Genomic DNA, 23075 nt, shown 5'->3' on the forward strand with positions numbered 1-23075 from the left:
CCTGACAAAGGTTTTATCAGTATTGAGGTAGACCTCTGTGTTCAAACCACTGAATTCTTTTATGATTACAACAAAGAGCATTTGCAAATTGCCCAACTAGGTGGTTTCCATCAATTAGTGATAGCAAGAGATTATCCAACCAAGAGACATAGCTTGACCAAATATTTTACAAGCAAAGTTGATGAAAGAACTTCCATCAATGATTGAGACTTTTCTAGAGTTAGGACAATCACCAAATGCAGAGATCCAGGGTGTGCATGATGACCAACTGCCTCATTAAAAGCATGTACAAAGATAGGGACCACATGTATTTGCACCTCTCCCTAAAATTCATCAGTACCATCCAAACCTTAAAGTTTGTATTGGGAGTGGGAGTCAGTAGTCCTGTCTACTTTGAAGAATATTGGATTTGGACCTTATCTAGAAAAAAGTGACACAATCAAAGAACTCCTGTATCTTTTACAAATCTAGAGGTTTATGAGAAGAGTATCCCTGAGAAACGTAACTTCAAAAAGTTTACTAATGGCTCCACCTCTGTGGAGTGTAATGTCATGAATCATAAGAAAGTAAAGAATGAGAAATGCTATCCGACCTATCAAATCCATTCGAACCATAGTCCATATATATTTTTTCAATCATAATTTCCTCCCATCCCACTACCCATTGATCCTACTCTAAGGAACAATAATTTATTTTTCTCTCCTCCGCCCGTGATTGGAAGCATGTTCACTTCGAGGGAGGAGAGAGTGTTGTGCAGGCGGCTCGGCCTCCTCCAGTGGCAACTTCTTGGTTGTGTGCAATTTTCTCCTGCAAGAAAGAAGGGTGTGCGTTGAGGACAGACTTATGAGGTGTTTAGCGAAGGTTCCTGTTGTTATGTCTTTAATACTCTCATGAATGACTCCACGAGGTCTAGTATTGTACTTGAGCTGTTGTGACCTTAGTCCCATTTATTGTAACGCCAGAGTGAGGCACAAGCATAGAAACATAGAAACATAGAAAATAGGTGCAGGAGTAGGCCATTCGGCCCTTCTAGCCTGCACCGCCATTCAATGAGTTCATGGCTGAACATTCAACTTCAGTACCCCATTCCTGCTTTCTCGCCATACCCCTTGATCCCCCTAGTAGTAAGGACCTCATCTAACTCCTTTTTGAATATATTTAGTGAATTGGCCTCAACAACTTTCTGTGGTAGAGAATTCCACAGGTTCACCACTCTCTGGGTGAAGAAGTTCCTCCGCATCTCGGTCCTAAATGGCTTACCCCTTATCCTTAGACTGTGACCTCTGGTTCTGGACTTCCCCAACATTGGGAACATTCTTCCTGCATCTAACCTGTCTAACCCCGTCAGAATTTTAAATGTTTCTATGAGGTCCCCTCTCACTCTTCTGAACTCCAGTGAATACAAGCCCAGTTGATCCAGTCTTTCTTGATAGGTCAGTCCCGCCATCCCGGGAATCAGTCTGGTGAACCTTCGCTGCACTCCCTCAATAGCAAGAATGTCCTTCCTCAGGTTAGGAGACCAAAACTGTACACAATACTCCAGGTGTGGCCTCACCAATGCCCTGTACAACTGTAGCAACACCTCCCTGCCCCTGTACTCAAATCCCCTTGCTATGAAGGCCAACATGCCATTTGCTTTCTTAACCGCCTGCTGCACCTGCATGCCAACCTTCAATGACTGATGTACCATGACACCCAGGTCTCTTTGCACCTCCCCTTTTCCTAATCTGTCACCATTCAGATAATAGTCTGTCTCTCTGTTTTTACCACCAAAGTGGATAACCTCACATTTATCCACATTATACTTCATCTGCCATGCATTTGCCCACTCACCTAACCTATCCAAGTCGCTCTGCAGCCTCACAGCATCCTCCTCGCAGCTCACACTGCCACCCAACTTAGTGTCATCCGCAAATTTGGAGATACTACATTTAATCCCCTCATCTAAATCATTAATGTACAGTGTAAACAGCCTTTTTTCCTGGGCCCTGCGCACCTATGCAGGTGACCCTCAGATCTCCCACCACAGTGCCCTCTGGTGGCACACCTTATGTGACTATACAGTTAGTATACATGGTCTACATACATGACATCACTTCCCCCAAGTGTTTAATGCAAATTAACTCGTACACTGATGGTGACCTGGGCTTTGCTCTTCCTGGTTGACCATTGGAGGGTCGTTTGGGTGAGTTGGTGGTGATATTTGTTGCCAGTGGAGGTCTCAGTGGTTTCTGGTTGTGAGTCCATGACTACTCCATTCTCCCCCACACACAGAGATCATGTTAATGGCCCATTATATGCAAGTTGCATTCAAGTTCATCTCATGGGTTTTACATTTACATCTTGGGACATTTGTTGGGTGGATTACAGTTGCATTTCTTTTTGTGTGGTATGTTTACATGATCAGTACAGGTACACAAGGACAGTCTAGTTCGAGCACGGCCGGATGAGATCCGGGTCATCTGGTGGTGGCGCAGCGCCCCATGCTAGTGGGTCTGTGGGCGAGGTTGCCGGAGCTCAGGGCTCTTGCCGTTACTCCTAGTGTTGGACAGGCCCAAAGACAGCTGATGTATCTGTGACCTCCCTGTCCTTTTCGTTTGCACAATGTCGCAGCTGCTCCCTGGGAAGTGATCTGAGCGAGTGAGCGTTTCGTCTAAGCGACGGTAGGGCTGCCTCATCTTGTCCAGCATTTCACAGGGGACTGCTGACTCGCTCGCCTGGAGGGCACCGTTGTGAGCCTTCTCTAGTTTGTGATCCTGGCTGGTCCAGGTCCCGTTCGGAGGATTCATTGTCGGTGACCCTTCGCTCTTGGGCATGGCCGTGGTGGCGAGTGGGTTTGTGGGCTGCGCCTTTTCCATCCAGGTGGTGGGCGACGGTAGCCAACTGCGAGCATAGGCACAGTTTACTGTTTCTGGCCTGTGGCAGTTCATGCCATCGGGTACCTGCAATGTTAAACCGATCTGAGGCAGGGTATCGCTACCGGTGCCTCTGCTCTCCAGGGATCGTTTACTCTGCAGCTTGTCTACTTCTGTCAGCTGTGGGGACACTTTATGATACATTGTTCTGGTCCCGGGGACGCAGGCTACAGCATTGGGTAACCCACTGGACCTGTATACGACCGTTAGGTGTTCGCCCGCTACATTGGCACCTGACATCGCTCAACAATATTTTGCTCGTTACAACTGGACTTTTACATTGGTTACCAATTTCAAGCAGTTCATTCAAAAATGGCAGGTTTCTGGCCTCCTTTAAAATGGCCTTACTACTTTTACCCCAATTGTCTTCCTTGCATGGAACCATGTGTCGTTGCTCCATTGGCGCTGCACCTCGTGGATTGGACGCCATCTTTTTCCTGTCCATGATGTCGACTGCCACGATCTTCTTTCCCAGGGATTCTGCCACTGAAGCTGGGAAGGCGCCCTCGGGGTCCTGACACTGAAACCGGGAAGGTGTGTTTGGGTCGTCTCGGCCGGATCATCACCACGCGGTCTGTGCCTTGGGGGCTGCGCGCATCTGCTCTCCGGTGCCTGGTCCAACCGAAGGTGGGGGCTTGCTCTGCCTCTGAGCACGGGGGCCGTCGATCGCTGGAGTGATGGAGTCTTCCCAGTTCCAATGAATCTTCCCCATCAATTTTCTTCCAAGTAGCGTTGATCCATCACCTGAAACAATCCACAATAGTAAATTGTGCACCGCGCCATCATGGGATACACTTACATCCGCACTACCAACTGATATGAGTTCCTTGGTGTAGGTGCACAGCTTTGCCTGAACCGGGACCAGCTTGTGTCGTTCAGCTTGATCGTTCCATAGCCTCTCAAAGGCTTCCTGGCTCATTACTGACTGACTTGTCCCCGTGTCCACTTCCATGAAGACTGGAACGCCATTTATCTCGACTTCCATTATCACTGGAGGACAATCAGTGTTGCAGGTATATACCAGTACTCCATACACTTTGTCCTGGGACTGAACTGCCTCTCTAGTCATCTCCTCGAAATCCACATTGGATCCACAGCCATCTGCTGACTCCACTTCCACGTGGTGAGTCACAGCTCTTTTGCACATTCGCTGGAGGTGGCCCTTTGTGCTGCAGCCTTTGCACACACATAGTCTCTGAACCGACACTGATGAGCCCTGTGATTACCTCCGCAATGCCAGCATGGTGCTACCCTCGGCGGACTCTGGGTTAAAGGACTTGGGGGCCTGTACGCACTGCAGATTCACGTTCAACAGTGAAAGGCGCCATTCTATTTAAAGTACTTGCCGAGTTTGAGTCCTGAGAGTGAGTCATGAATGCTTGGCTGATGCTGATGGCCTTCTGCAGAGTGACGGTGCTTTTGGCAGAGAGTAGCCTGTGAAGAAGGGCCTGATGACCGATGCCAATTACAAAGACGTCCCGCAACGCATCGGCGAGGGATGCGCCGAATTCACACGGTCCTGCCAGCCTCCTGAGGTCAGCAGCATACTTCGCGATTTCCTGGCCCTCTGTGCGGCAGTGTGTATAAAATCGATGCCTGGCCATGAGGATGCTCTCCTTCGGTTTGAGTTGGTCCCGAATTAGCACTTTCAGTTCCTCGTATGACTTGGTTGTTGTTTTCTCTGGTGCAAGCAAGTCCCTGACAATGTCATAGACCGCGGGCCCACAACTGGTCAACAGGATAGCTCTGCGCTTATCTGCCAGCGTGGCCGGATCATCACCTCCCAGGTCATTTGCTATGAAATACTGGTCGAGCCGCTCCGTAAAGGCTTCCCAATCTTCACCCTCTGAGAACTCTTCTAATGCACCAACATTAGTCATTTTTGCGTGAAAGTTCGTACTCTTGTCGCCAGTTGTTATGTCTTTAATACTCTTATGAATGACTCCACGAGGTTTAGTATTGTATTGAGCTATATTGTGACCGTAGTCCCATTTATTGTAACTCCAGAGTGAGGCATAATCATGGTGGGCAGCCTTTTATACTGGGCCCTGTACACCTATGCAGGTGACCCTCACGTCTCCCACAGCAGTGCTCTCTGGTGGCACACCTTATGTGACTATACAGTTAGTATACATGGTCTACATACATGACATCTGTCATGGTGAAATAGCTAATAGTCTGTGTATCACATGTGAGGCATGGAGAAATGAGGGTAAGAATAGCGGTGAATGTGAGGTGAAGAACGTATAGTAAAGTGTGGTGCAGTGTTTGTAGCAGCGTGAAGGTAAGCGAGGGAGGCAAGTATTCTGAGAGTTGTGGGTATTGTGAGTAATTAAGCTGTAGGTGATGGAGGTCTGAGCAGAGAGTAAAAGAGCAGTATTCTTACCTTGACAACTCGAGTGAAGTAATTGAACTTTTCCCGACATTGTCGTGAGTGCTAAGCTACTGGCATTCACATGCTCTTCAAATGCTTCCCACTGTCTCCTGAGTTGATGCTTGGACATCTTCCTGCCAGAAGTTGATGTCCCTCCTCTTGTCCACTGTCCAGATCAGAGCCTCCAACATGGCATCAGAGAACCTTGGTACCCTCTCAGTGTTTGCTGCAGCCATTTCTCTCCTTTCAAGGGTAATATGTCCTTACAGTATACAGTATATACAGTATAAATGCACACGAGGCCCATACTTGAGAGAAGGTCACTCTGTGACCAGTAACCTTTATTTGCGAGCACTGAAGTGATGAAGGTGGGTGGAGCTTCCCATTTTATACCTGAAAGTCCAGGTTCGGAGTGGCTCCCACAAGTTCAATGTTCTTACGGTGTACAACTTAGGTCAGTTTATACATGGGTTACAATGACAGTTGAATACATGACATCATCTCCCCCCCAAAGTCTTATTGGCATCACAGGTTAAGTCTCTCTGGTGGTTTATGCTCCGTTGTCGAGCGCGTGAGTTGGGGCTCCGATTGTTGGGCGCTGGCCTGAGTGTCTACTGTTTGCGGTGCCTCACGCCTGTCCGGACTGCCCACAGTGACTAGGCTCTCCTCCGCTTGGTTCCGGTGTTCGGTCACCTGTGGTGGAGTAAACTCTACATCGTGTTCTTCCTCTGCTTCTTCTATGGGGTTGCTGAACCTCCTTTTTGTTTGATCCATGTGTTTGCGGCAGATTTGTCCATTGGTAAGTTTAACTAGCAGAATCCTATTCCCCTCTTTGGCAATCACAGTGCCTGCGAGCTATTTAGGCCCTGCAGCGTAGTTGAGGACAAAGACAGGGTCATTGACATCAATACATCGCGCCCTCGCATTCCCGTCATGATAGTCACATTGTGACTGGCGCCTGCTCTCAACAATTTCTTTCATGGTGGGGTGTATAAGGGATAACCTGGTTTTGAGCGTCCTTTTCATTAGCAGCTCTGCGGGTGGGACCCCTGTGAGCGAGTGTGGTCGGGATCTATTGGCCAACAGGAGGCGTGATAAGCGGCTTTGTAGGGAACCCCCTTGGATTCTGAGCATCCCCTGTTTGATTCTCTGCACTTCTCGTTCCGCCTGGCCGTTTGAGGCCGGCTTCAACGGTGCTGTTCTGATATGGTTGATACCATTTCCTGCCATGAAGTCCTGGAATTCAATGCTTGTAAAGCACGGGCCATTGTCGCTGACCAAGACGTCCGGTAGACCATGGGCGGCGAACATTGCCCGTAGACTTTCTACTGTGGCAGAGGATGTGCTTGAATTGAGAATGTCACACTCGATCCATTTGGAGTAGGCATCTACTACAACCAAAAACATTTTTCCCATGAAAGGACCTGCGTAGTCCACATGGATGCGTGACCATGGCTTGGCAGGCCAGGACCAGGGGCTAAGGGGGGCTTCCCTGGGCACATTGCCCAGCTGGGCACACGTGTTGCACCTGCGAACACAAAGTTCCAGGTCTGCATCTATCCCTGGCCACCAAACGTGTGACCTGGCAATTGCCTTCATCATGACAATGCCCGGGTACTCATTGTGGAACATATGAGTTCTCTGATGAACATCTCTCTGCCCATCTGGGCCATGACTACTCGGTTTCCCCATTGTCGGCAATCGGCCTGAATCGAGAGTTCAGCCTTGCACCTGTGAAATGGTTTAAATTCCTCAGGGCATGACCCGCACGCAGCTGCCCAGTCCCCATTCAGGACACATTTCTTGACTAAAGACAGTAGCGGGTCTCTATTTGTCCAGAATTTGATCTGACGGGCTGTCACGGGTGAGCCTTCGCTTTCGAAAGCTTCAACAGCCATGACCATCTCAGCAGCATGCTCGGTTGCCCCCTTAGTGGTGGCTAGTGGGAGCCTGCTGAGTGCATCGGCGCAGTTTTCAGTGCTCAGTCTGTGCCGAATTGTGTAGTCATAGGCGGCTAACGTGAGTGTCCACCTCTGTATGTGGGCCGATGCATTTGCATTTATGGCCTTGTTGTCAGCCAAAAAGGAGGTTAGGGGTTTGTGATCTGTCTCCAGCTCAAATTTCCTGCCAAACAGGTACTGATGCATTTTTTTTACACCATATACACATGCAAGCGCTTCCTTTTCTACCATCCCGTAGCCCCATTCTGCCTGGGACAGACTTCTGGAGGCATGAGCTACCGGCTGTAACTGACCCTTGGCATTAACATGCTGCAACACAAATCTGACTCCATAGTACGACGCATCGCACGTTCGAACAAGTTTCTTACATGGGTCATATCGCGTTAATAGATTGTTGGAGCATAACAAATTTCGTGCTCTATCAAAAGCCCTTTCCTTGCTGTCCCCCCATTCGCGACCTTTGCATAGGAGCACGTGTAGCGGCACTAACAGCGTGCTCAATTTGGGAAGAAAGTTACCAAAATAGTTCAGGAGCCCCAGGAACGAACGCAGCTCCGTTGTGTTACGGAGTCTGGGTGCTCTCTGGATCGCTTCTGTTTTGGACGCACTAGGTCTGATCCCGTCTGCTGCTACCCTCATCCCCAGGAGCTAGGAAGACGCACTTCGTCTTTTTCAGTCGCAGATCTACCCAGTCCAGTCTGCGTAGCACCTCCTCCAGTTTGCGGAGGTGTTCTTCAGTATCACAACCCGTGATGCGGATGTCGTCTTGAAAAACCACTGTCCTTGGAATCGACTTGAGGAGGCTTTCCATATTTTGTTGAAAGATCGCGACGGCCGAGCGAATCCCGAATGGACATCTGTTGTACTCAAACAACCCCTTGTGAGTCGTGATGGTGGTCAGCTTCTTCGACTCACTCGCCAGCTCCTGGATCATGTAATCTGAGGTCAGGTCCAATTTCGAAAAAAGTTTGTCACCGGATAGCGTCGCATAGAGGTTCTCTGCTCTCAGTAGCGGGTGCTGGTCTTAGAGTGACACCCGATTGATGGTGGCCTTGTAATCACCAGATATCCTGACCAACCCATCCGCCTTGAGCACCGGCACAATCGGGCTCACCCAGTCACTGAATTCGACTGGCGGGATGATGCCTTCCCTCAGCAGGCGGTCCAATTCGCCTTCTATCTTTTCCCGCATCACGTACGGCACGGCTGAGGCCTTATGGTGTTCTGGCCTGGCGTCCGGGTTTATGTGAATCATTACCTTGGTCCCCATGAAAGTGCCAATGCCGGGTTGAAATAGCGAGTCAAATTTGTCCAGGACCTGTAAGCATGATATTCGCTCCACAGAAGAAATTACATTGACATCGCCCCATTTCCAGTTCATGACAGCAAGCCAACTCCTCCCCAGTAGTGCGGGACCGTCCCCCGGGACAATGCAGAGTGGCAGCCAGTTCTCCGAATCTTTGTGGGTCATGACTACCGTGGCGCTGCCTAGCACCGGAATTATCTCCTTTGTATATGTCCGTAGCTGTGCGTCAATTGGCAATAATTTTGGTCTCCTGGCCTTGGATGCCCACAACTTGTCGAACTGTTTGATACTCATCAGGGACTGGCTGGCCCCCGTGTCTAGCTCCATTGATACTGGGATGCCATTGAGGAGCACTTTCATCATTATCGGTGGCATGCTGGTGTATGAACTTTATATGTGCTCCACATGAACTCGTTGAACTTCGGCTTCCAGTGATTTCCCCCAGTGTCCACTTGGCCTCGTAGGGCTTACATCAGGCCCGTCCTCCTCGTACATCAACCTGGCTGCAGGCTTCCTGCACATACGCACCAAGTGACCGCTGACGTTGCAGTTTCTGCAGGAATATTGCTGATATCTACAAGCTCTGGCTGTGTGTTTGCCTCCACACCTCCAACATGAGCTGTTGTTGGAAACAAAAGGTCCATTACCAGTCGATCATCTCTGACTGTGTCTGTAACTGTCCTTAAGCGCGCCATTGACAGGTGTTGATGGCCCCATTACTGGCCGTATTGTCCCTTGCGATGGTATGAGTCGCCGTTCAGCTAGCCATTGTCTCTGTTGAATTCCCCCTTTGGGTTCGACTACATGCTCGGGCATGTCCGATTGCCCTTGTCTGCCTGGAGAACTGTGTGCCGCATTAACAATAGTGACTCCCTATCCATTTGCTGCATTTATACCAAGATTTTTGTCAAACATCATTCTGGTCTCTTCCTCCCCTGAGATAAATGTCTGGGCTATCAGAGCCACTGTTTCCAGGGTCAAGTCTTTGGTCTCAATCAGTTTCCTGAAAACCCCAGCGTGCCCGATGCCCTCAATAAAAAAGTCTTGCAGTATCTCCGCTCTGCATGCATCTGGGAACTTACATAGGCTCGCCAGTCGCCGGAGGTCTGCCACGAAGCCTGGAATGCTTTGCCCTTCTCGCCGCCGGTGCATGTAAAACCGGTGTCTCGCCATGTGCATGCTGCTCGCCGGTTTAAGCTGTTCCCCGATCAATTTACTGATCTCTTCAAAAGTCTTGTCCGCCGGCTTCTCTGGCGCTAGAAGGTCTTTCATCAGGGAGTACGTCCTGGATCCACAAACCGTCAGGAGATGAGCCCTGCGTTTGTCGGCCGAATCCTGTCCCAGCCATTCCTTAGTGACGAAACTTTGCTGTAGTCTCTCAATAAAATCGTCACAATCATCACCAACACAATACCTCTCATCTGTGCTGCTAGTGGCCATGCTCGCGTGGTTTAAATCCCAATTTCTCGTCGCCAATAATATGTCCTTACTATACAGTATAAATGCACACGAGGCCCATACTTGAGAGAAGGTCACTCTGTGACCAGTAACCTTTATTTGCCAGCACTGAAGTGATGAAGGTGGGTGGAGCTTCCCCTTTTATACCTGAAAGTCCAGGTTAGGAGTGTCTCTCACAAGTTCACCACTGAGTGGGCAGTGTTCTCACGGTGTACAACTTAGGTCAGTTTATACATGGGTTACAATGACAGTTGAATACATGACAAAGGGGTTCTTTCCTTTAGCATATAATCATTAAGTTCTGTCCTCACTGGAGTGTGTATAAACAGACAAACTGCTGTATTGGGAATGGAACAGGCACTAATGATTCTAGAGTTGGGCAAGCCAACAGCTCCACCAAGATTAGTTACCAACTTAATTGCTCTATCTTAATACTGTACTGGATAGCGTCTGCAATAGGTTACAGTGCCAGTACATGTCCCTATGTACACTAAAAATGATAAAAAGAAGATGCATGAGGAACGTTTCACTGAAGTCGAAGGAAATTTCTGTTCATTCATGCACTTTCAAAATATAGTACAAGGGATATACCCGGCAGCCACTTACTGTGGATGAATTACGAGCCATCAACAAAAAATCAGATTAATCTCAAATACAAACATCAACCATGCTAGTGCTACAAGTGGTGTGATAACTATTAATTTCCTCTTTAAATTAATTTGCAATTGAATCTGAGAGCATGTTCATTGGCAGAAGTATTTCCAGCAGGGTTTATAGAACAGGGTGAGGAAACAACATCAGGAGTGAAATACATATTTTTATTTTATTCGTTCCTGAGATGTGGGCATCACAGGCAAGACCACCATTTATTGCCCATCCCTAATTTCCCTTGAGAAGGTGGTGGAGGTGAGCCTCCTTCTTGAACCACTGCAGCCCCTGTGGTGAAGATACTCTCATAGTGCTGCTAGGGAGAGAGTTCCAGGATTTTGACCCAGCAATGATGAAGACATGGCAATATATTTCCAAGTCAGGATAGTGTGTGACTTGGAGGGGAATTTGGAGGTGATGGTGTTCCCATGTGCCTGCTGCCCTTGTCCTAGGTGGTAGAGGTCGTGGGTTTTAAGAGGTGTTGTCAAAGAAGCCTTGGCGAGTTGCTGCAGCGCATCTTATAGATGATACACACTGCAGTCATGGTGCGACGGTGATGCAGGGAGTGAATGTTTAAGGTGGTGGATGGGGCGCCAATCAAGCGGGCTGCTTTGTCCTGGATGGTGTCAAGCTTCTTGAGTGTTGTTGGAGCTGCAGTCATCCAGGCAAGTGGAGAGTATTCCATCACACTCCTGACTTATGCCTTGTAGATGGTGAAAAGGCTTTGGGGTGTCAGGAGGTGAGACACTTGCTGCAGAATACCCAGCCTCTAACATCCTCTTTAGCCACGGTATTTATGTGGCTGGTCCAGTTAAGTTTCTGGTCAATGGTACCCCAGAATGTTGATGTTGGGGGATTCGACAATGGTAATGCCATTGAATGTAAAGGGGCAGTGGTTAGATGCTCTCTTGTTGGAGTTAGTCATTGCCTGGCACTTGTGTGGAGCGAATGTTACATGCCACTTATCAGCCCAGGCCCTGCAGCATGCGAGCATGGACTGCTTCATTATCTAAGGATTTGCGAATGGAACTGAACAGTGTGCAATCATCAGTGAACATCCCCACTTCTAACTTTATGATGACGGGAAGGCCATGAATGAAGCAGCTGAAGGACCCTGCAGCAATGTGCTGGGACTGAGACAATTAGTCTCCAACAACCACAACCATACTCCTTTGTGCTCGGTATGAGAGTTTTTCCCCTGATTTCCATTGACTTCAATTTTACTCGGGCTCCTTAATGCTATACTCGGTCAAATGCTGCCTTGATGTCAAGGGCAGTCACTCTCGCCTCCCCTCTGAAATTCGGCTCTTTTGTCCATGATTGGAAGAAGACTGTCATGAGGTCTGGAACCGAGGTGTCCTGGCAAAACCCAAACTGAGCTTGGTGAGCAGGTTATTGTTGAGTAAGTGCCGCTTGATAGCACTGTCAACAACACCTTCCAACACTTTGCTGATAATTGAGAGTAGACTGATGGGGCGGGAATTGCCTGGTTTGGATTTGTCCTGCTTTTTGTGGACAGGACATACCTGGGCAGTTCTCCATATTGTCGGGTAGCTGCCAGTGTTATAGCTGTACTGGAACAGCTCAGCTAGAGGCACGGCTAGTTCTGGAGTACAAGTCTTCAGCACGATAGCCGGGATGTGCTCGGGGCCCATAGCCTTTGCTGTATCGAGTACGCTCAGCTGTTTCTTAATATCACGTGGAGTGAAGACTGACCTGTGAAGGTGGGGACCTCAGGAGGAGGCCGAGATGATCATCCACTCAGCACTTCTGGCTAAAGATGGTTGCAAACGCTTCAGCCATATCTTTTGTACTTCCGTGCTGGGCTCCGTCATCATTGAGGATAGGTCATTCATGGAGCCTCTTCCTCCCGCCAATTATTTAATTGTCCACCTGCACTATTCATGACTGGATCTGGCAGGACTGCAGAGCTTTGATCTGATCTGTTGATTGTGGGATCACTTAGCTCTGTCTATAGCATGTTGCTTCCATTTTTTTAGCATACATGTTGTCATGTATCCTACATGGTTACTGCTTGCACTATTACAAGGTGTTCCACCAGAGGGCACCGCAGTGGGAGGCTTGTAGGTTACCTGTACAGAGGTGCCAGGCCTAGTATAAAAGGCAGGCCACCATGTGTGATCCTCACTCTAGAGTTATCAATAAAGGACTAAGGTCACTACAGTTCAAGTACAACACATTGCCTTGTGGGGTCATTATCAGAGCATCTAAAGACATAACAATTGGCGACGAGATTACGGACCTTCACGCACAAATGCTTACCCTTGGTACGTTGCAGCAGTTCGTCGATGGTGATGATTGGGACGCCTTTGTGGAGAGGGTCGACCATTTCTTCACAGCAAACGACCTGGCAGGCAACAATCCGGCCACACTGGCTGATAAGCACAGAGCTATCCTGCGAACCAGTTGTGGGCCCACTGTCTATGACCTCGTCAGGAACTTGCTGGCACCAGTGAAGACAACGACCAAGACGTACAAGGAGCTGTAACGCTGATCCAAGAACAACTCAAGCCCAAAGAGAGCATCCTCACAGCCAGACACCGGTTTTATACACACCAACAGCCCGAAGGCCAGGAAATTGCGAAATATGCTGCATACCTCAGAAGGCTGGTGGCACCGTGTAATTTTGACAACCACCTCACCGAAGCGCTGTGGGATATCTTTTTCATTGGAATCGGCCATGAGAGCCTTCTTCATAAGCTACTGTCTGCGGATACCACAGTCACACTACAGAAGGCTATCTCCGTGAGCCAGGCATTCATGACATCGACCTGTGGCTCTAGGCAGATGACTCATCCTCAGGACTCAAACCCGGCAAGAACTGTGCACAAAGTGGCACCTTTTAGAGGCTGGACTGTAGAGTGCGAACCCTCTCAGGGAAGAGAGAACAGGCTCCCGAGTCCCTTAACTCAGAGTCCACCGAGGGCGGGCTAACTGAGTAGCTTCATACTTGCATTGCGGAGGGAATCACAGAGCTTACCAGTGCCGCTTTAAAGACTTTGTATGCAAAGGCTGCAGCACAAAGGGCCACCTCCAGTGAATGTGTAAAAGAAATATGACTCACTGTGTTGATGAAGAGTCTGCAGATGGCCATGAATCCAGCGTGGATTATGAAACGATAGTTAGAGAGGCAGCTCAGCCCCACGATGAGGTATATGGCATGTTTACCTGCACCACCGAGTGTTCCCCGTTGAGGATGGAAGTCGAGATAAATGGCGTTCCAGTCTTCATGGAAGTGGACAGGGGGGCGAGCCAGTCAGTAATGAATCAAGAAGCCTTTGAGAGGCTATGGGACAATCAAACTGATCGACCCAAGTTGGTTCCGGTTCAGGCAAAGCTGCGCACCTACACCGATGAACTTATCCCAGTCGTTGGTAGTGCGGATGTAAAGTTACTCCATGATGGCACGGTGCACAAGTTACCTCTGTAGATTATTGCAGGTGATGGACCAACGCTACTCGGAAGAAGGTGGATGGAGAAGATCCATTGGAGTTGGGAAGATTTCATCCCTCCAGCGATCGACATCCTCCGCGCTCAGAGGCAAAGCAAGCCCTCACCTGAGGTTGGATCCGACACCAGAGAGAAGACCAGCACAGCACCCGAGGCACAGACCGCTCAGCAGGACTGTGTGGAGATGATCCAGCTGAGACAACCCGAACGCACCTTCCAGGCTCCAGTGGCAAGACTCCGGAGGAAGAAAATTGGATCCAAAGGCGACTTCCCAGCTTCGGTGGCAGAACCCGGGGAGAAGAGGATCACCGCAGTCGCCATCGTGGATGGAAGAAAGATGTCGCCCAAACCACGAGGTGAAGCGCTGAAGAAAAAGATGGTGGTGGCAAGCGCTGATGGAGCAACATGTGGTACCAATCGGAGAAGAGGATTAGGGTAAAGATAGCAAGGCTCTCTTAAAGGACGCCTGCAACCCACCACACTTAAAGGGACAGTTCCACATTCTCAATCAATGTAAGAGCAAGATGTAAAATGTTTAATTGATGATCAGAGTTGTGCATATGCAACAAGCAAAGAAAAGTCGCGCAATTGCAATCTGAGCTACAGGTTATTTACAATGAGTAATGAAACGTTGTGCGATGTAGGATTTCAACTGCATTTAGTCAATGCAGTGGGCAGACACCCATCGGGAGCACACAGGTCCAGCGGGCTACCCAATGTAATAGCCTGCTTCCCTGTGACCGGAGTTACGCACCATGGAGTGTGGCCACAAGCAGCCAATATATACAAGCTGCAGAGCAAGCGATCTCAGGAGGGCAATGGCACCGGTATCGATACCTTGCCCCCGATCGGCTCCACCTCTCAGGCACCCGATGGCACCAACCACCACGAGCCTGAAAGAGAAAACCGTGCTAAGGCGCAGCCCCCCAGACCCTATCGCCATTAAGGCCATACCCGGGAACGAAGGGTCACCCGCAACAGTTCTCCCAAATGGGACCGGGACCAGCCAGGATCCCAAACCAAATAATGCCCAGGCAAGCGAGTCAGCAGTTCCCTGTGCACTGCTAGATGACTGCTTCTCAGGGAGCAGCAGCGATCTGGGGCACAAGGAGAGGACAGAGAGGTCACAGGCATCTGTGAACCTGCCCGACGCTAGGAGCAACAGCAAAAGGCCCCGAGAGCAGGCAACTTTAGCCAACCGGGTTCCTACTGCCAGCACTGGGCACCGTGCCCAGTGCACCTGGACACCATCCAGCAGCTCTGGTACGAGTTTGTCCTCACGCACCGGTGCTGACACCAGTACTGATTTCAAGTACGTGTCAAAAATGTATCTCACCAGTCGAATGTACTTGCCTCACAACAGTACCACAAATGTAATGATGTAAATGCAAATTTTTTTTCTGGACTTGAATATATATGAAAGTAATGAGCCACCGGCATAATCTATATGTGTGGGGGAGAGAGAATGGAGTGGTCATCGACACACAAACAGAAACCACCAGCACCTCTGCTGCTAACGAAACACCACCCACTCACCCAAGATGGAAACGACCCGCCAAGGGTCAACCAGATGGAGCTAAGCCCAGAGCACAGTCAATGCAGAGACGATTTGCACTAAAGGCTTGGGGGAGAGTGATGTCATGTATCCTATATGGTTACTGCTTGTACTATTACAAAATGTGCCACCAGAGGGCATCGCAGTGGGAGACTTGTAGGTTACCTGTACAGAGGTGCCAGGCCTAGTGTAAAAGGCAGGCCACCAGGTGTGATCCTCACTCTGGAGTTATCAATAAAGGACTAATGTCACTTCAGTTCAAGTACAACATAGTGCCTCGTGGAGTCATTATCAGAGCATCTAAAGACATGACACACGTAGTTCTGTGTTGCAGCTTCCCCGGATTGGCACCTCATTTTTAGGTACGCTCCTGGCATGCTCTTCTACACTCCTCATTGAACCAGGGTTGGTCCCCTGACTTGATGGTAATGGTAGAGTGAGGGATAGTTACAGATTGTGGTGGAATACAATTCTGTTGCTGCTGATGGCCCACAGTGCTTCCTGGATGCCCAGTTTTGAGCTGCTAGATCTGTTCTGAATCTATCCCATTTAGCCTGGCGGTAGAGCCACAAAACACGATGGAAGGTGTCCTCACTGTGAAGACAGGACTTTGTCTCCACAAGGACTGTGTGGTGGTCATTGGTACCATTACTGTCATGGACAGATGCATCTGCGACAGGTAGATTGGTGAGGATGAGGTCAAGTAGGGTTTTCCTTCGTGTTGGATCTCTCATCACCTGCTGAAGGCTCAGGATTTTCCATCTCTTATGTCTCATTTGTACTTAAAGCAGCAAAAGTATGAAACCTACAGTAACTTGAACAGTCTAGTCTGCTCTATTGCTGTTTTTTCTCTTTAATACCATTTTCTCTGTAGCTGACATAAGGGAAAAAATAAGTGATGCATGTAGGCCAAACTATTTCTCTTTACATGAAAGGAGAAAATTATAGAAGGAACATGCTTCCTTTTGAGTTATTTAGAGATTGCGATGTCAAAGTAAAATCTTAGTTCTTGAGCCAAATATAATTGGAAAATTAAACACAGTGCAAGTATAGTCTCATGGTGAAAATTTAGCCCAATTGTCTGAAAATATTAAAATGTTCCTAAAATGCACCTGCACACAAATGTCAAAATCAATATAAGAACCAATAATTGACTGTAATGAATCAACTGCAAGTTTACTTGAGGTTGCACTTTATTTAAATTGGAAAAATAGCTGGTCTTCATTGCTTCAGACTACAGGATTAGCTGGCAAGCTCTCATCTCGTCGGTAGATTTCTGAGTATATGGTGGTGTTGAGGAATCTTGCCAACTGCCAGCACATGTCCAAAAACTGTGAACAACATTCCCACAATTTTCCAATATATGCTGATGGTGAGTGTGGTTCTTAACTGCCAGCGAAGAGGCAGAAAATTTGGCCTCTAGTCCAATCCCCAAATTTGCAGCTTCCGTTCACAAGCCAGGGGACCAATTAAAACATTCAGTAGGTCACCACAACAACTAACATTGAAAGAGCACCTTTAACGAGCCAAAAGTCTCAAGACACTTCATGGCCGCGATTTCGCCAGCCGTGGCAAGTCCGGCCGGCCTCAAACCTCCGCTCCCGTCTTCATTCCGCTTCCTCCAAGTGATTTTGCCCTGATTGGGCTTGTTAAGCCTGCCCTGCCAGGTTCCCAGCCAATTAAAAGGAAGCCAGTCTGATGACATCATCTAATGACGTGTTATCAGCTGGTTTCCTTAACAGGGCCATGTCCATATTCATTTTGACAGTTGTGCTGTCAGTGTCCTAAAGCATTGAACTGCTGTAAACATAGAAACATAGAAACATAGAAAATAGGTGCAGGAGTAGGCCATTCGGCCCTTCGAGCCTGCACCACCATTCAATATGATCATGGCTGATCATTCACCTCAGTACCCCTTTCCCGCTTTCTCTCCATACCCCTTGATCACTTTAGCCGTAAGGGCCATATCTAACTCCCTCTTGAATATATCCAATGAACTGGCATCAACAACTCTCTGCGGCAGGGAATTCCACAGGTTAACAACTCTCTGAGTGAAGAAGTTCCTCCTCATCTCAGTCCTAAATGGCCTACCCCTTATTCTAAGACTGTGTCCCCTGGTTCTGGACTTCCCCAACATCGGGAACATTCTTCCTGCATCTAACCTGTTCCGTCCTGTCAGAATCTTATACGTTTCTATGAGATCCCCTTCATCCTTCTAAACTCCAGTGTATAAAGGCCCAGTTGATCCAGTCTTTCCTCATATGACAGTCCAGCCATCCCTAGAATCAGTCTGGTGAACCTTCACTGCACTCCCTCAATAGCAAGAACGTCCTTCCTCAGATTAGGAGACCAAAACTGAACATAATATTCCAGGTGAGGCCTCACCAAGGTCCTGTACAATTGCAGTAAGACCTCCCTGCTCCTATACTCAAATCTCCTAGCTATGAAGGCCAACATGCCATTTGCCTTCTTCACCGCCTGCTGCACCTGCATGCCAACTTTCAATGACTGATGAACCATGACACCCAGGTCTCATTGCACCTCCCCTTTTCCTAATCTGCCGCCATTCAGATAATATTCTGCCCTCGTGTTTCTACCACCAAAGTGGATAGTCTCACATTTATCCACATTATACTGCATCTGCCATGCATTTTCCCACTCACCCAACCTGTCCAAATCACCCTGCAGCCTCTTAGCATCCTCCTCACAGCTCACACCACCACCCAGTTTAATGTCATCTGCAAACTTGGAGATATTACACTCAATTCCTTCATCCAAATCATTAATGTATAATGTAAAGCACTGAGCCCTGTGGCACTCTACTCGTCACTGCCTCCCATTCCGAAAAGGACTCGTTAATCACGACTCTCTGCTTCCTGTCTGCCAACCAATTCTCTATCCATGCCAGTACATTACCCCCAATACCATGAGCTTTGATTTTGCACACCAATCTCTTATGTGGGACCTTGTCAAATGCCTTTTGAAAGTCCAAATACACCACAGCCACTGGTTCTCCCTTGTCCACTCTACTAGTTACACCCTGAAAAAATTTCAGAAGATTTGTCAAGCATGATTTCCCTTTCACAAATCTATGCTGACTTGGACCAATCCTGTCTCTGCTCTCCAAATGCGCTGTTATTTTATCCTTAATAATTGATTCCAACATTTTCCCCACTACTGATGTCAGGCTATAATTACCCATTTTCTCTCTCCCTCCTTTTTTAAAAAGGGGTGTTACATTTGCTACCCTCCAGTCCATAGGAACTGATTCAGAGTCGATACACTATTGGAAAATGATCACCAATGCATCCACTATTTCTAGGGCCACCTCCTTAATACTCTGGGATGCAGACAATCAGGCCCCGGGGATTTATCGGCCTTCAAACCCATCAATTTCCCTAACACAATTTCCCGCCTAATAAGGATATCCATCAGTTCCTCCTTCTCACTAGATCCTCGGTCCCCTAGTACATCCGGAAGGTAATTTGTGTCTTCCTTCGTGAAGACAGAACCAAAGTATTTGTTCAATTGGTCTGCCATTTATTTGTTCCCCATTATTAATTCACCTGAGTCCGACTGCAAGGGACCTACGTTCATCTTCTCTAATCTTTTTCTCTTCACATATCTATAGAAGCTTTTGCAGTCAGTTTTTATGTTCCCGGCAAACTTCCTCTCGTACTCTATTTTCCCCCTCCTAATTAAACCCTTTGTCCTCCTCTACTGTATTCTAAATTTCTCTCAGTCCTCAGGTTTGCTGCTTTCTCTGGCCAATTTACATGCCTCTTCCTTGGATCTAACACTATCCTTAATTTCCCTTGTTAGCCACGGTTGAGCCATCTTCCCTGTTTTATTTTTACTCCAGACAGGGATGTACAACTGTTGAAGTTCATCCATGTGATCTATAAATGTTTGCCATTGCCTATCCACCGTTAACCCTTTAAGTAACATTTGCCAGTCTGTTCTAGCCAATTCGCGCCTCATGCCATCGAAGTTAGCTTTCCTTAACTGAGTGCAGCACTGCATAAAGGTGCAGGGCTGCACCCAGGCGCTTATGGAGGGAGTCACAGCACGCAGGCAGGTTCTCTTCCCTTCCAATGGGTGCAAGAGACCTCCTAGGAGATCAACACAGCTTGGTTGCACATTGCACAGGAGGGCACAAGCAGGGATGTCATCAGGTGGACCTGGCTACAGCGGCACAAATCTTTCAATGATTACAGTAGATCACGAAATGTTACTGCAAAGTCACACTCAACCTTATCCTCCTGTGCCACTCATGACATCCCCATTACTCTGCCTTCCCTACCCTATTCCTGTCCATCCATACTCACACCAACTTACCTTACACCTCCACCCATCCCTCTCTACCTACGTTATCACTTCCCCATTTCACTAGCCACCCCTCACACTCACCCTCATCCTTGTCCAATCTTTCAAAATACCAACACATAAAGGTAGACATTTGGGTGTTTTAACAACTGTTCGTGTAAGGTTTCTGTTACTATGTTGTCAAGCATTGAAATCTTTATCTTCACCACTTTGCCTTCTTGGACAGATTTGAGTACACCTTTGAAACTGTCTTAGTGAGTTCCAGTGAATGGTAAGACATACGTCCCTCATCCCCTCTAATGGTGATGAGTGTGAAAGGAATGACTTGACATTGTAGGGATGCTTTATGGTGCTGGCATGGGGTGGTGCCAATCTGGCGCATCATGTGGCAGCCAGGATGTACAGTGTTAAGTGAAGTAAATGTGCTGGCCATGGTGAGGCCATCCCTGGCCTCCTGGGCAGCATTGTGGTCGGGTGCTGATGCCTTGGTTCCAGTGTAGCTTCAGTTGATTGTGGAGAAGGTTGGTGTGGGTGTTGGTGTTGCTGGTGTGCCTGGTGATGCTGGTGTTGGGGCTGATTGTGTTGTGAATCTGAGGACTAAGGTGAGATTTTTTCAGCGCACCAATGCTAATGGAATAGATGGCAGGTGAAGTTGAGATGACAGAAGCGATCTGTCAATGGTGAGAGAGGCTGTTCCAATGAGATGACACTGGATTGAGAGTTTACTCCAGACACTTGCTAGCTGTATAATGGTCAATATGTCTTTTAAATGCAATAAGCGACTGCTTCTAACCTTGGAAAGTGAAGACCTATGAAATGCGAGCTTTCATAAACCATTTGCAGCTGTCAGGTTAGTGAGTCATTCGATGCTGACACAACACCCAACCTACATACCTGATGTGATAACTGCGCTCTAGGAAACGTGTTAAAAACCTGGTAAAATGGTAAGAACATGGTAAAATCCTGCTTAGCTACCTTTTTACAAGCTTTTAACTATCTAAATTAGCTGACCCGCCACTTTGTGTCAGGTCTGTTTAGGAATGACAGACCTGACACTTGAGAAATTGACAAGGAGGCGGGTTTACAGTGGGTTGCCAACCCGCTGTCAATCTTTTTGATTTTGACAACAGAACTGCCTCCAAACTCGCACTCTGAGCACTGGTAAAATTCTGACTCATGTTTAGAAGTCAAACCTAAACAGAAATAGAAATGAGAGTAAAGGAGTTGATCAAAGGTGCATGGAAGGGTTAGGTTCTATGGTGGCTTTTGAAGATGGGGAGAGAGGTAATAAGATTGTAGCTAGATAACTTGAGAGTATGTAGACAAGAGAGTGCAGGGAAGGAGATCGGATAGGAAGAGGTTGCAATGGTATGGAGGGATGAGGCTAAAGAAAGATTTGAAGATGAGGATAATAAATTTGAAATTGATGTGCTGAGAGATGGGAAGCCAATGGAGGTCAGTAAAGATGGGGTGATTGGTGAGCAGGACTTAGTGTGGGACAGGATAATGGTAGTAGAGCTCGAGTTGGAGGCTATGTGCAGTGGAGCTCAGAAGGCCAGTGGAGTGAGCATGGGAAAAGTCAAGTCTGGAGATGACAAATGTGTGGGCTGAGGGGTGCGTGGTTAGTTCCCTCCTCCTGTGATAGTTACAGCTTCCCTCTCAACAGCCACCACTGGATATATGGAAGAAAAGTGCCACGGTAATGAATAAGGATCACTATCAGTTATATGACTCTGACTGTTAATTACTTTGCATTGGTATAATGGGTGTGAATACTAATTATCTTGGATTGTTAGAGATTCCTTTCCAAAGAGGTTGGAGGTGTCAGCCATGTTTGCCTGAGTAGTTTCGCACAACAGTTATCATTAGCATAAAATTAAACAACATCTTTTTAAGAAATGGAGTACAAAAAAGAGACAAATGAGGATATTTCAGAACTATATTACAACAGGCTGAGATGATTACTTGCAGCTGTGAAATATTATTCACTAATTATACTTGTGCAGCAGTTGAACTGACTGCACAAAAGTCTGATTTTCCAACTTCAGTTGATATGATACATTACATAACTTTCTAAAACAAACAGAATGGGCTAGACTTTCTATTATTTTTGTATGCATACCGCTCACTTAAAGTCCATTTTAACGCTGAAATGAGGTATAATGCCCACATATCGGCCATTTAGCCACAAAATAGAAACTAACGACCTATTCTCGGTCACTTATCACCGAGCGTTAGTTTCGGCATGAACGTAACGCCGATAAAAAAATAATACCGCCCACCCACCTTTTTTGGGCAGAAAGATCAGAATGGGCGAAACCAATGCCCATAATATCACCCAGCGTTACTTTCGACATCTCGCCGACAATATCGCTCGCCAAAAAAACCGCAGTGAAAAAGTTATTCTCACCTGAACTAATCACACGGTATGGACACCATGTTCTAAATTGCAGTTTGTGTCATTTAAAAGGCTGCTATCACTCCGGGGGAGTTTGGATGTACTCTGGAGTTCTTTTAAGGTGGTGTGAACAACTGACCAAACATCTTATCATACTGAGGATGATTGGAATTTACTTTAGGTGTCTTAGTGGGGACATTTATTGTTTGTGAACAATCGGTGTAATACCGATAGTTATTGGAATGGGGCCTGTCATTTCTCGGCCTGTCTTGATGAGTACGCACATGCTGCAGACTAGAGATGCCAGAAGATATATTTGACAGCATTATCTGCCCAATCTAAGACGTGCCAGACTGATGAGGAGGACCAGACCTTACACCACCTCCCCACACACCGCACTTCCAGGAAGAAGCGGTCTTAGCTCAACTTGTCTGATAAAACTTGCCTTCGGAGACAGCGCTTCCACAAAAAGGTTATCAGTGAGATATGCCAGCTTATCAGGGGAGATGTGCAACCTGCCAGCACCATCAGGACCGCACTGTCCGTCGAGGTCAAGGTCACCACGGCACTGTCATTCTATGCATCGGGTTCCTTTCAGTCCTCAGCTGGCAACATTTGCGCTATATCTCAGCATGCCACATATTGCTGCATTAAACAGGTCAC

This window comes from Pristiophorus japonicus, chromosome 7, assembly GCF_044704955.1.
Source record: "Pristiophorus japonicus isolate sPriJap1 chromosome 7, sPriJap1.hap1, whole genome shotgun sequence".
NCBI lineage: Eukaryota > Metazoa > Chordata > Chondrichthyes > Pristiophoridae > Pristiophorus > Pristiophorus japonicus.